This window comes from Pyxicephalus adspersus, chromosome 5 (genome assembly GCF_032062135.1).
Source record: "Pyxicephalus adspersus chromosome 5, UCB_Pads_2.0, whole genome shotgun sequence".
NCBI lineage: Eukaryota > Metazoa > Chordata > Amphibia > Anura > Pyxicephalidae > Pyxicephalus > Pyxicephalus adspersus.
In genome coordinates this window covers 115,509,523-115,522,542 of record NC_092862.1, presented here as the reverse complement: position 1 = coordinate 115,522,542, position 13,020 = coordinate 115,509,523, and the positions used below count along the sequence as shown (strand labels likewise).

The window sequence follows — 13,020 nt, the reverse complement described above, 5'->3', positions numbered from 1 at the left end:
GAGAAAGGGGGGCCTCCTCCTTCGCCTGCTGTTTCATGGACAGATCCATGTCCACTGCAGGGCTCCGGGGGTGTTTCCTCTTTCCCCTCTTGTGTCCACCATTGAGAATTTCAGCCTGGTGGCCGGGGTGGGGGCCTGGGCAGTGGGGGGCTGGGAGGCCTGGGGGTTGAGGTCAAGGGTCTGGGTGGAACAGGTGGGGGAGCGGGTCACCCTCGAGCATTTGGGGGCTTATGCTCACCTCTGGCAGGGGGTCCCCCTCTGTTGTCTTGTCCGGTGGTGCCTGCTGTTCTTGCGCCTCTGAGCACTCCCTCATAGGAACGGGTCCTTTTGGGGCACTCCCGATACAGGTGGTCCTACTTTCCGCAGAGATTGCAGATCTTGGTCCTTGGACAATCCTTGGACTCGAGCCCTGTGGCACAGCAGAGTCTGGAAAAAAAAGCGGGACAATTCTTACTTACGTGGCCGGCTGCCTGGCACCTTCTGCAGGTCCATGGTATATCCTCGTAGTGCAGGATCCCTGGGCATGGGCCAAGGTTGATGCACTGTGGCAAGTGCAGGAGGTCCCCCGTGGTGGCGTCTCTCCTGAGTCTGCATGTCAGGACCCATTTTCCAGTCCAGAAGCCGTTGGCGTCCAGAATCCGGGTTGGTTCCTTCAGTACGGTGCAGAACCTCTTCAGGAAATGTCTGGTCCAGGAACATGAGGGCTGCGCATTGACACCCTGACCCGCCTTTCTTCCCTTTGAATGGGAGAGTTGGCAACAAAGTTGCCGAAAAGGGATCCGGGTTCTGCGGCCTTCACCTTCTCCCAATATCTTCTGCATACCTGTAACGATACAAAAGTAATGTAGAAGTTACCTTGTACGAAGGCTTGGATGGAGAGGGTCTCAGCTTTCGTGAAACCTTGTTCCAGGACCATCTTCCGTCCAAAGACCTCCACTGACATATTTGGCATTCAGCCGTTCACCTCTTTCAGCTTCAGGACAACCGTCTGCTTCATCCAGGGTTCCAGGGTGGAAGGTCTTTCTGCATCTCACACATTGCTGCCCTGGGCCTGGGCAATGTGGTTCTTCGTCTCTGTTGCTTTTTTCGGAGCCATCTCAGGCACCTCGGGCTTCAGCTTCAGCTTTGGCACGCCTAAGGGCAAAGGTAGATATTACACTTGATATTAGCCAAAAGGCCGAGAAGCATTCAGGCAAATGGGATAGGTGGTCATGCCCTAATTTTCAATACATTCCTGCACCAGGGAATAGATTTCCCATTTTAGGATATTTTATCCTCTTGCAAAGTAAGACAGCAGGGTTGATTTACTAAAGGAATTTAGACTGTTCACTTGGCAAAGTGAATTATCCCCTTCTAAGGGACATTTTACTATGATTATAACATTTAGATGAACCTCTGCTGACTTTTACTCTCTAATCATTTTGATTGATCAAATTGATTTCCCTGCATGTGATTGGGTGCTTTTTGCAAGTGATTTTCACCACATTTACTAAACTAAGTGACCTGTCCTATGCAGAGTGATAAATGACCTTGTTAATTGAGCAAGCTATATTTCATTAGTAAATCAACCCCAATGTTGTCATCCAAATGTTCCTCAAAAAAGTTCAGTGTAAAAGAGGAGGTTTTACTTACCAATGCTTCTTATCCTAACACTTGCTACAGCCTCCAGCTCATTCTTTAGAATTTAAGACTTTCTGGAGTGATGGATGCTTATATTTCCCTTCCACATAGGGTTTTTACTAAAATAAATTTGGCTATTCACTTACCAAGGTGACTTATCACCTTGCAGGGGATAATTTACTTAGTCTAGGAAATGTGATTAAAAAAATACACTCTTCAAAGAATACCCAGTCCAATGCAGAGGAATTTAAAAAATGGATTTTTGCTTAACGCGGAACTTAACTAAAAATAAAAAAACACACTTAGCTTTAATCCCACAGATCCCTCAATGGCGCTGGTCCTTCCCACAATCCAGTCCTGCGTTGTCCTGGAATTCCTCTTTATCCCAGCGCAGAGGAATCTCTGGGCACTGCCATCTTCTCTTCCATCTTCTTCTTATCTTTGTTAAAGGAAAAAAATGCCTTTCCCCCTGGTGGTAAAAAATTACCCTTCTTCCGAGATTGGGCATGTGCAGAAGGAGCAGTCAGAGCCTCCCAGGATGCATGATGTAGGTATCCCAGGAGACTCTGTGCTCCCATTAAGCCGTAGCAATCAAGACTTAAAGGGCAGTGCTGCGCCTTTTTTTGTTTTTTAAAAAGGGGTGTTGCACAAAAAATAACATTTTTATTTTATTTAGAAGGGTTGTCTTCCCATTCTATGTAAAGTAAACATGTTAAGTTTAGGTCCATCCACTGGATGGTTGGAATCAGCAAGGCTTCATGTAATTTACTAATCTAAGTGAATTACCACTGATAACTGAATTTGCTAAGTGAACATCCTATATTCCTTTAGTAAATCAATCTATTTATGTTTCATTAGTCCAGCCACTGCATCTGTATAGGATGCAGCATTGATGAAAAGGGTCAGCGAAAGGAACCATGGAGTTTGATATTAGACAAAAATATCTGACACTCCTTTAAGTGTTTAATGCAATTTAACAGGGGCTGTGACACTTTAATGAAAAGAAGATATGATACATGGGCCACCATGTCATCAAGTAAAATATATATTTTTTACTTTGATTATTGCATCTTGTACACTGCAGCTTGGCATTCAGGTGTTGGAGCTCAGTAATGAGGCCAGATTACTACTAGCCTAGGTACCGGGGTGCTGGCCAGAAGATCAGTAACTGAACTTCTTAATTTCTGAATATTTAATCATCCTATTAACTATAATGAATGAGAAGTAAGGTCCTGCTTAGATCCCATAAAGGCACATACTTGTTTGACCTTGGAGGAACACTAGATTTAGTTTCATTTACCAAGCTAGTCATGACCAGAATATTATTTCCAGCAGGGAAGATGATCTCACTAAAATGGCTATCCCCTCCACCTACTCGGTCTATGTGCATAGAATCCAATATCTTCACCATAAGCTTGGAATAACGTACATATAAAGATAGAAGGAATTTGAAGTAATTTATTGACCATATGCTAATAACCACAGGACACTTGTGCTATGCCTTATTGTAATCACTCCTGTACTCCACACATTTTATTACTGAAATGTACAAAACAGTGGCCCTGTCTTCATTACAGGCGGCAATGTCTATGTGCATATAATTACATATCCTGTTCATACCCACAGGTAACCAGATTTGCACAAATCTTTAGACAACAATTTTTGCAGTAAAAAATATTTCCAACACGGAGAGTTTGAGACCACAGTTTAACCAGTGGCAGAAGGCTGCAGCTCACCATGGTTCTGAAATGGCCCAAACTGTTTTGCTAATACAGCTAATTTCAGCTTCAATGTATGCCTACTGGTCATTTAACTTCTTATGCCTACCCAGTTCTGAAGATTGGACTTCAGCCCAATTAAAATATGTTCTATATTAATGATATTATCTTCTCTTTTGTAACATATTGTACCTATACAGTCATTTACTTACATACACATACATACCTAACCATTATGCAGAACAGAACTGTTTTATTAAATTCCAAATAATCCAAGTATATCAACATCATTGCCAAAATCTAGTTTAAAACACACCTTCTCAAGAAACCTGGTCATATTAGACATGATGTGACTGTAATAAACCTCAGTGGTCTGTATTAAATTGATTTTCTAGATAGCAAAAATTTCAAATACAACCACACGAGGACACTGTTGTATTTTAATTTCAGCATTTGAATGTGTTGCGGTTACAGTGCCTAAATATCCATGCTTGGCTTTGATCAGACTTAAGTGGGATTCTGCCATTTTTACTACCATGATTCATGCACCCCCCGCCCCCCAATAAAAAAAAAAAGAGTTCATGCATTACTGTATACGCATTGTATATGTATTTGTATACGGTATTTGTATATTTATATATATTTCGCAGAAAAAATACATTGGAACTGCAAAACATTTAAACTCCTATATTTAATATATATCTCAATAGTGGTGTACACCTTTACAGAACAGAAAGTAAATAGTAAAAGTGATAAGTATATTTTTTCAAGATAAGGGTTAAGGTGATTTATACTTTATACTGTAATAATTTAGGAATCAATTCAGCAAAATGATGAACATTTAGAAAACAAAAAATATATTTACTATACCATGCACTTAAGAATACCATTATTTACTAGAATGCTAGCAAATATTCTTTGTTAATATATATGTAAAATGAAATAATCATAATATGGTTGAAATACACATACCCATCCTAAAGCCTGACTCTTAAAATTAAAGTTTATTTACAATTATTTTTTTTTAATTTTAACATAGTATAAAAAAGTACATAATTAAACCCAAAAGAAAAACTTTGCTGGCATGGTCGGTTTATGTCCCTGGGTTTTATGTCACAGTGGCTTCTTCCAGGGATTGGCAAGGGATACCAATTATGCCTGTACCTTTGCCTATTGATTGATTACTTGTATAGGGCATCCATTGTGATCAAGGTCATCATGGATCAACAAAAGTCCAGCGCCCAGCTCTCTAAAGAAAAATTGGAGAACCAAGTGGGTTACCTGACCATGATAAAAATTGTTTGCAGTATTTTTTGATGGCAGTACACAGTGCAAAATACATGGCGATATGACCAGATGCATTTGTTTTAGATTTGAGTTGCATTTACATACTTTTCAGATGCGTTGTCCTTTTTTACTAATTTTTGGGTCCTGAAATTCAGTTCAGTGACTGAAAAGAGAATCTCATGTCTTACTATTTTGTTGTTGACCTTTCTGCCCATATTCACCTGTCTTCCAGTTGCAACCATGAATATATCTACCGGATGTATAGTGGTTTTATGCCTGTATCATCATGTATACTCCTTTATTTTTATACATACAGTAGGGGAGAGCAATTTGCTGAAAAAGCTTCCTTCCTGTGAAAGTTAAACTAGTTAAACTGAGTACATCGTCCTACGTAAGTGTCACTATGACTTAATAACTTCTATTTGACCGTTCACAGCAAGCACTTGTCACTTCCTAGTTTTAAAAGAAGATGCTGAAATATTTCTGCCTTGTCAAGCCGGATGTGAGGAATATGAGTGTGAAAGAATGTTCTGTTCACATTACAACATTCAAATAGCAAAAATGTGTTATAATCAGTAAACCAGCAAAGGGCCAAATACTTACCCTGTCCTATGGAAACGTCACATAGATGATACACTGTTTATATGGTATGGCACCAGATAACATTTTTTGCCCAGATCAAACAACAGCAATATTACCATCCACCCCTACAAGTAGCCAAACTTCTTAGACCTTACAATCAAATACATTCTAAGATATATAAAACAAACAGTCAACACAAACAGCTTTGTTATATATGACAGCTGTCATCTGAGAAAATTAGCTGTTGGATGCGTCTCAAAGTCCATATAGATGTTTGTGCAGAAAACTGCAGTAAAATAGTTACAAATGGAAGGCTGAACATTATACAGTTTAAAGACAAGTGGTAAAAGACAGATCTGTTAGTTGTCCATCCAAAGGAGGTTTTAGAACTATATATTTCCATCTTATTGAAAACAATAGAACCTGATGAAAAAAACATACTGAATAATTGTTTTACTATTGTTTTCAATTATAACTCACAAGTACAAAAAATCATTACTAAGCACTGAACAATATTTAAGAAAAAGCAGTATCTGGGCTTCTATTTTCAGATAACCCCAGGTTTATTTTCAGAAAAGCTTTGAATCTAGCAATAAAGATCACATTCATTATCCAGCATACATCCAGGGAGGCAAAAGTAAAAAAAATAAAAGAAGGCTTTATCAAATGTTTGTATTTTGGCTCCATAGTGCCTTCCTTCCTTAACCATTGTTTTAATTATTATAAGTAATTAGATACATATGTAAAACGTTTTCTTGCATCTATACAAATTATTAACCAAGTTACATCCAGTCTTTCCGGTCCCTAAAACCAGGCTGGTATGAAGACTAATATCTCCATAGTATAGCGAAGTACTACATGTGTCAAACCCAGAAGGTCTTTTTTCTGATGTAGTAATATTTACTAATGGAAATCAATATTCCTAGTTTATAATGTGTTTCATATGAAGGGTCACAGTTAACTGGAAAATATCCACCAGTTCTCCTAGATTGCAGATGTTCTTCCAATGTGTCCTGGAAAGTCACTTTCCTTAGAAGGGAGGTTTGTGATTTATCAGGCATTTTCCTGACATCCCATTGTGGCATTCAAACTGAGCGGGCTAAAATCCTCAAGGAAAATAGCCATCCTGACAAATATCATTTATCACAAATAACAGCCATCATGACAAGCTTGGTAAAGGTAAACAACAGACAGGGACTTCTGTCCTTCATGAATCAGCCCCAGATGGTCCTTTTCTGATGTATAAGCATAGATGGAAGGCAATCAGAATCACTTTCTTTTGTTTAAAGTGGGCTTTTTATTAACTTTCCAAGTTTTGGTGAAACATATTCATGATAAGCCACAATATGTGGTAATATCATATATCGTCATATTTTTTAAAAATGTTTAGTTTATATTTAAAAAGCTAGTCATGAACCAGGTCCTCCAGTACTGTTTTTTTTGTTTTTTTTTATATATACTTTAAAACTTTTATTTTTTTTTGGCTTAAGAAAAAGATGATTTCCTTTTTTGCTTAGGAAAAAGTGATTACCCCCTGCGTTTTGAGAAACTTTTGGTAGAGTTCTTTAAGTCAAGCAGACTTTTAGCCACCAGGACAATTTTATTTGAATTCTAGACAAAAACACATAAGGAGTATGTTCAAGAGCAAACACACTCTTTGGACTTTTGCAAATTACCATAATTTCAATAGGCTTTGCCAAAATTTCCTTTTAAAGAGGGGGATGGATAAATTCTAGTTAACAAAAATGCTTGGCAACAAGCTGTAGAAAGCTCCAATGACCTAATGGGTGAGGCACTGTCCTCCTAAATCAGGGATTGTGGGTTCATTTCCCATCTGAGTTGATTGACTTCTTGCTAGTCTCTGTACACTGGGGATTCTCAAGAGGTTAGGCACATGGGGACACAGATACTGACAAGCCTTTTTCGCTTCTAATAGGTTGCAGTGAGGTGAGGAAATGCTTTTCTATGGTGCTACACTGCGAAATAGGCATGGCCACCCTACAAAACTACCTTGTTCCAAGATGGTGTCTGGCTTGGCGGCTCTGTCTCCTGTTAAGTGAGCTGCTTGGATGCCTCTCAAGGGTAAAAAAAATTCTGAGCTTCTGACAGGAGTGTGTAAAATACCTAGTCTTCATAGTTTACATACAAAATATTAACGCTAACATGAGGATAGTAACGCTATTGCGGATATGTTCAGAAGATTTGAAGAGTTGACCTTAAATTTTACACCAGAATTGTTGACTGCTTGAAACTCCATATCCTATTTTTTACACCAAAAGGTAAGCATGGCCATTCACTTTGTCTTTTATCACTGGGCAAAGAAAAAGCATTTGACCACTTGGACTGGGGTATTTTACATGCCACACTCATCCGAATCTGGAAATGGCTTGCCAATTTTATCTGTGGATTACATCCCTTGATTACATTCCACATTGGTTCTATCTAGTTTCTCCGACTTTGTTTCTTCTCGTATACATACCTATAGAACGTTCTCCAGGTTCTACTTAACCAAATGTTTGCCTTGATATACTGTATAGGCCTTTCTTGGTTTGCTCCTTTTCCCTAATAGTCTATGTAGTATTAAATTCACCCTGTCCACCTTTGGAGTTACTTTAGAGACTTTAACTAACTTATTTCCAAAACACTTTGGTATAATAAATGATCCTTTTGGTCTGCAACCCTTGTTTTCCCTGGGACTTTCCTTTGTTCTGAGTATCTCACAAATGTTGTGTAATCTTGTTAATTTTTTTCTTTCCCATTTACAGGTTTATGGGTTCACTACTGTGTGTCATTTATCCAGAAATTAACTTTCATTTCTTGCCATTCACTGTCCATCCCCAGCATCCCTTTTTCCTATTTGTTTCCCTCCATTTTCCTAAACTTTACACCTTTTCTATCTCTTCCATCTTGCCTTCCTGGTTCCCTTCTCTCTCTCCCTTTCCTTCTCCACCATTGCTCTTCCCTCCCATCCTGCTTTTTCCAAGTTTCATTCAATTGTTACTTTTGTATGTTTGGAATTCCCCTACATGGGTCTGGTAGCCTCCCCTGAGGTGGAAGGGAAGAGCGGTCCTGCAGTGTGGGATCCCTATTTGGCTGTTATTTGCATTGCTGGGAGTGTAACTAGCTCAATGACTTTTATACTACCATTTTCACTACATAGAAGGGGATGTAAGGAATTTTTAGGGATGTGTATCTTATTTTTATATTGTTATAAGTATTTGGTCAGTATGTAGATTTTTTTTTTTCATTTTTTTCCTCTGCCTAGCCCACCGAAGCTTCCCAACACTCCACTAGGATGCATCTTCATCCACTTCAGGGGCCTGGGGTTATTTTGGATCTTATCTTTTCTCTGTATCTGTTTTACTCCTTTTCTTTCTTTCCCCTCTTTTTTCCGCTTTTCTACTTTCCCTTATCTGGGGATCCACATGTGATGACTCGGTCACAAGTGGATCCCCAATTTTCTCTCCAATTTTCCTCTTAACATTCAGGGTTCTAACTATCCCAAAAACCACTCATGTACTAAAAGCATAAAAAGAGGGTACAATTTTTTTTTTTCTTTCAAGTCTGTAATATCTGTAGGAAATTACATCTGAATGACAAAGACTATACATTATACTCCTTCGTTAGTTTTTACATACACAGTAGATTGCTTTCTCATTTCTCATTATCTTTAACACCTGAGGGTGACAATGGCTTCCAAGTTTGGTCTAATCATTTTCACTTTTTATTCACCATTAGCCCCTTCCTCCACTAAGTAACTTTTTACCTAGAAACTAAATGAGTCAGTCAAGATTCTATCCTGTAATCTATCTCCAACCTCTTTCTTGATCAGAACAATTCTACCCCTTTGCGAAATGCCAAAATATGTCCATAAAAGGAATACGATGGTCCAAGGCACACGCCTTTATGAGTAAAGATATATTTCTATTTTTTGGGGAAATACACACCTAGGAATTAAGGCACCCAAGACCCTTCAATCTATCAATCATTGGTTCTAAGGAATTTGTGCTGATTTGTGCAAGCTGCTTGTCACCAACATGGTCTATTAAAAAAAATGGGGATAAATGTGGTAGGAAATTAGCCCACTCAATACTTTTAGCCCATATTTGCTGTCTGAGGTGGCACTTAGTTGGATTTTGGGTCTGTAATACTACACTAAACTGTATAATGTTTGTAGAATTATAGATTTTAAGCTGACACCCTTTCTCCACGTTTAGAAAGTGATTTCAATGCCATCTCCAAGTTTATCTGATTCTCTTAAAAGGCACAAGAATCTCTTATTTCCCGATATAAAAAAAGGTCAAAAACGCCCCTCACCGTGCTTCGGCTATCTCCCCATCTATCTAATTAATGCTGACCTTAAACGTTATTCCAAACTTATTGTGAACTACTTGAAATGAACACCACGTCCCTTTTTTTGTTTCAATCATTTTTTTTAAAGTTTGCAATTTTTAACATACAGCTGAGAAAAAAAATTATTAATAATTATTAATTGAAAAAAGGAATATACAATCATGATACAGAAGTGCAAGTGGGGATAGGAGGAGTGAAAAAAGGGATAGGGAACATATGATACAAACTATCAGAATGATAACTTTATCGTGTAGAGAAACATGAGAAATAAACAATATGTTGCGAAATTAATATCTGAAGTATATATCTTGCCTATATTTTGCACATTTACAGTAATAGGTACAGAACAAGTACAACCATAAAATTTCTTCAAAACAACAAGAAGTAATATTAACGTATTAACTTGGGCCTATTACACCATTAATAAATGAACATTCTTTAGTAAGGTATAGCTAACTGTTTTCCTTTAGTTTTGCTATTATTCCTCATGTGTATATTTCCATACCCTTATTTTGCTATATAAGGGTATGGAAATATACACGAGGAAAGACAGACATAAATTTAGCCCAAACACACATGGGGGGGAGTGCGTGTAGGGTAACTGTGCGAGGGGGGTGATAGGTATAGGATGGTGCAATCATGTGATGGGAAATAAAGACTTAATATAATGTGATGATGCAGTCACGCAATCCCCATGCCAAGGGGAACTCGTCAAGTGTCAAATAGTTTTGGAGCTTGGTGGATTCCTTAAACCAATCCCAAGCCAACCAAATCCCTTTATATTTCTCCATTTGACTTCGTCCTCCATAACTAATCACTCTATGTGCTAGATACTCTCCAATTCCAGAAGCCACTCTTTCATGGAAGGTGTGATTGTCTGTTTCCAGTACCTAGGTATTACCACCCTGGCTGCTGTCAGGAAGTGACATAGCACATTCTTTTTGGCGGATTTAACTGTGCCTGGGATCATAGATAGTAGTGCCACCTTAGGACAATTGGGTATATAGGAACCTGTTAAGGTATTGTGTAGTTGTTTCCCAAAGTGCCACATCCCTTTTTTAATACACCCAGACCAGGTTGGGTTTGTCTCTGGTAGGGAGGCCTATGATACTTTTAAAATCCTATAACATACTTATTACTCTGTTAAGCATGGGCGCCCATTTTGGCTTCTATCACCGGACGCAGAAAAAGCATTTGATCTTGGAGTTTTTTACAAGCCCTTCTGTGGCAGATAGGTCTTCCACCCTTTCTCCTTGAAAATATCCTGAACCATTGTGAATTCTGGTTAAAATTAGGAATGGCACTAGACAGGGATGCCTTTTATCACCCTATTAGTATATTTTATATTGGGAAACTTAGCTAATGCTTTTCATACTAACTTTTCCTTTCAGGGGATTGCATAAACTAGAGTTATGTGCGGATGACCTGCTTTAATGCATTTCTAACCCTCAGACCACCATTATACTCCAAGAACCCTTAGCCTTTCAGAAATATAGTAACTTCAAAATCAACTATCATAAATCTGTAGCTTTGTCCTTCTCACTCCTTTTTATTCATCTTCTCTGCTATTTTGTTAAGTTCTTCATCTTTCTGTTTTCCTTTTCTCCTATTCTCCTAATTTATTTTGCCGAGAAAGCAGACACTGGGTCTCAAATACATGTGTGTCCATGGGCCTTCATTAATTCCCTGGTATAAGTTTGCAAGGACTGTAGAACCTGCAATACGCAAAAATTGCTTTCAATCCTATGTAGTCTCCAACCAAACCTCATACCTAGTGCTTGACCTTTCCAATCTCAGCATTGTTTTTAATGGGATTAGTTTACAGTAAATTTATCTGTATTATACTATACACCTTACGTGAGACCTACTCCACTTACTGGGGCATGACCTGCTTACACTTTTCATACATCTATTATGTACCCATTTTGGGTCTTTTGGATACTTCATTATACATTTCTGCCATGTTAAACCATATGTTGATCCGCTGACAAGCAACATTGTGTTCCTGCTTTCTTAGGTCAATGTTGCTCTTGTTTGTTTCGTTATCCATTGTTTTGTTGAGACTTCTGTTCCGTACATTTTATTTAAAAATTCCAATACAGTGTATTTAAAAAAATCTGTAGCTTCTCTCTCCCTTAAGGTGGATCTCTATCCCTTTTAAAGAAGGGATGGCCATTGCTTATCTTGATGTTCAGATTTTGTTTAATTTGGCAGATATATAGTATATGACTTATAACATCTGCCCTTTTTACAGTATACCTTGGCCCTCTTGCAATGGCCTTTAAAACATCACTACTGCTTCAGTCATATTTCATGTTAAATTGGATATCTTACCATGGTTTTAAAGATCTTCTAAACCTTCCATTTCTGAATTCTTCCAACCCTGGGGCTATACCTGGGTATCATCAAGCCCTTGCATACACTATACAATCTGGCTCACTGTAAATAGTGTGGTGGTTCAGGTCTTCTGCACTTTGAATTCTACCATCATGCCTCCCTACTGGTCCACATCATGGATTTATAATCATGACTTGAAGTTGTGGGTTTCTCCATTACTCTCCCTGGGTTTTGCTTTCCTGTCACCCTCCCTAAGTAGCCTTTTAGTTTCTTTGGACATGATATTCAGTCATTAAATTAATAATTTATCAGCCTCTATCAGCCCCATGACTCCTATTCTGAGTATTAATATTAATATTATTATTAAACAGTATTTATATAATGCCAACATGTGCTGTATGTTAAATAGGGGTTGTAAATGACAGATACAGAGTGACAAAGGAGGAGAGGATCCTGCCCCAAAGAGTTTACAATCTAGGAGGTTCCTAAGTAATCCTATGTTCCCACCTATATTTCGGGCCTGCATTATTTTCAATTGATATTGCTTGCATATCACTCTGGTGGGAAGTGACTACATGCTGGTCAGTTGATATCTCTGTCATTCCTCTATGAAGACCTTCCTCCCTGCCTAGAACAGTGGCCATTTTACTTATAATTGCATATTTTCATTACCCGCTTGGTAGATCTTGTATTTATTTCAAGAGACCTCGCTCTTTTCAAAAACTTGTACACAGTGGACTCTTCACCCTCCCACCTTCCCAGACTTTTTCCATTCCCCACGTTCTTGCTGGTACAAGTGTTCAAGGACATTTCTTCAGGTTTCAGAGATCTGCTGTAGGTGAGCGAATAAGACAAGTAGGGTTGCTCATCTGGTTCATTGCCCGTTCTTGTAGTATTATCCTACGTTTGTTATACCCTATGCATGCTGTAATTTATTTGTTCACTGAAACTGAGCATACTTTTTGAAACTAGGCCTAAATTCTTCCTCTGTTCTCCTGTATGTTTTACTCTGAACTGTTTAATTTTGAAACTTGAGTAAAACTTTTATTATTATTATAAATTTTTATTTATTAGAAGAAAAACAAATGCTTAGACATTACAAATTTCCAGTGAATACATTGGA

The 13,020-nt window shown here is 38.2% G+C and overlaps 1 pseudogene; it reads right to left on the bottom strand.

Annotated features, from left to right (window-relative positions):
• Nucleotides 1–206: 206 nt before the first annotated feature.
• Nucleotides 207–13,020, bottom strand: part of LOC140332085 (uncharacterized) — a 28,423-nt pseudogene continuing 15,609 nt past the window's right edge.